Raw genomic sequence first — 2,226 nt, 5'->3', positions numbered from 1 at the left:
AGTGAGGTAACCCAATCACAAAAAAACACACATGATATGCACTCACTGAGAAGTGGATATTAGCCCAGAAACTTAGAATATCTAAGATACAATTTGCAAAACACAAGAAAATCAAGAAGAAGGAAGACCCAACTGTGGATACTTCATTCCTCCTTAGAATAGGGAATGAAATACCCATGGAAGGAGTTACAGAGACAAAGTTTGGAGCTAAGACAAAAGGATAGACCATCCAGAGACTACCCCACCCGGGGATCCATCCCACAGTTAGCCACCAAATGCAGACACTATTGCATATGCTAGCAAATTTTTTCTGAAAGGACCCTGATATAGCTGTCTCATGTGAGGCTAGGCCAGTGCCTGGCAAATATAGAAGTGGATGCTCACAGTTATCTATTGGATGGAACACAGGGCCCCCAATGGAGGAGCTAGAGAAAGTACCCAAGGAGCTGAAGGGGTCTACAACCTTATAGGTGGAAAACAATATGAACTAACCAGTGCCCCCAGAGCTTGTGTCTCTAGCTGCATATGTAGCAGAAGATGGTTTAGTCAGCCATCATTGGGAAGAGAGGCCCCTTGGTCTTGCAAACTTTATGTGCCCCAGAACAGGGGAATGCCAGGGCCAAGAAGTGGGAGTGGGTGGGTAGGGGAACAGGGCAGGGGGAGGGTATAGGGGACTTTCAGGATAGCATTTGAAATGTAAATGAAGAAAATATCTAATAAAAAATTGGAAAAAAAAAAAGAAAGTAAAGCATTGGTTTCCCTGGGGATAAGGTCATGTTAGTGGCCCCGTCTCTAGTGATGGTTTCTTACCCATCATTCTCATTTAAGATCTTGGCCTCGGCCACCAGGAACATATAAATAAGAAAAGGAATAAGAGAAAACAAAACAGATAGATTGCTGTGAGAACTACGGCTCAATATTTTTTCTCCAGTGAAGAATTCTACAACCGTTTCCAGGAGGCCTCCCCCTTTTGAGTTCAATAGCCTCAGTCTGTGGTACTTGTCATACAGATCCTACTAGAGGTGGTGTGGCACTAGGCCACCTTGGACGAAAACTTGGTGGACAGTCCAACGGTTCCCAAAGGACTCTCCACACTGCAGGCACCCTAGCACGCCCAGGATCTTAGGATCACTGGTGAGTGGAACGCAACATCTGTCCCAAAACAATTGTGAGGGGCCTGTAACAGCAGGATCAAGGACACAGGAGCCCCACCTGACCAGCGGCTCAGGTTCCTTCTGGTAGGTGCTGGTCTACCTTGGTTTCAAACACATTGGACAACGCCACGGTCCCCAGAGGAGATATCACTTCCAGGCACGGTAACACACCCAGGATCTTAGGATTCCAGGATCCCAGGAGCTTAGTCACACCAGGATCTCTGGGTCTCAGAGGAAGCTTGACTGCCAAGAACACTGACACACCTAGAATCTCAGGTTCACAGAATCCCAGAATCACATTATCACAGAGAAAGCTGGACTCTGAGGAGTTCTGAATCAACTGGGATTACAGGAAGGACAGGCTCCAATCAGATATATTGAGGGCAGTGAGCACTTGAGATAATCAGATGGCAGGAGGCAAGCATTAGAACAAAAGCAACAGAAACCAAGGTTACTTGCCATCATCAGAACCAAATTCTCTCACTATAGCAAGTCCTGGATACACCATCACACCAGAAAAGCAAGATATGGATCTAAAGTCATTACTCATGATGATGATGGAGGACTATAAGAAGGAAATATATAACTCCCTTAAAGAAATACAGGAGAACACATCCAATCAGGTGAAAGAATTGAACAAAACCACCAAGGATCTAAAAATGTAAGTAGAAATAATAAAGAAACCACAAAAGGAGACAACTCTGGAAATAGAAAACCTAGGAAAGAAGTCAAGAGCCATTGATGCAAGCATAACCAACAGAATACAAGAGATAGAAGAGAGAATCTCAGGTGCAGAAGATACCATAGAAAACATTGACACAACAATTAAAAAAATGTGAAATGCAAAAAGATCCTAACCCAAAACATCCAGGAAATCCAGGACAATATGAGAAGACCAAACCTAAGGATAATAGGTATAGATGAGAATGAAGATTTCCAACTTTGTTGACCACGCTTTTTTGTTCCCCCTGGTAAGAACACACTCAGGGCAACCGGAATCTTCTGCGGCACAAGCTTTATTGCTTACCCCATCAGGAGCCAGTGGAGAAGAGAGCCAGAGAGAGAGAGAGAT

The sequence above is a fragment of the Mus caroli genome, chromosome 6 (assembly GCF_900094665.2).
Source record: "Mus caroli chromosome 6, CAROLI_EIJ_v1.1, whole genome shotgun sequence".
In the NCBI taxonomy this organism is placed as follows: Eukaryota; Metazoa; Chordata; class Mammalia; order Rodentia; family Muridae; genus Mus; species Mus caroli.
This window is presented reverse-complemented; position numbering follows the sequence as displayed.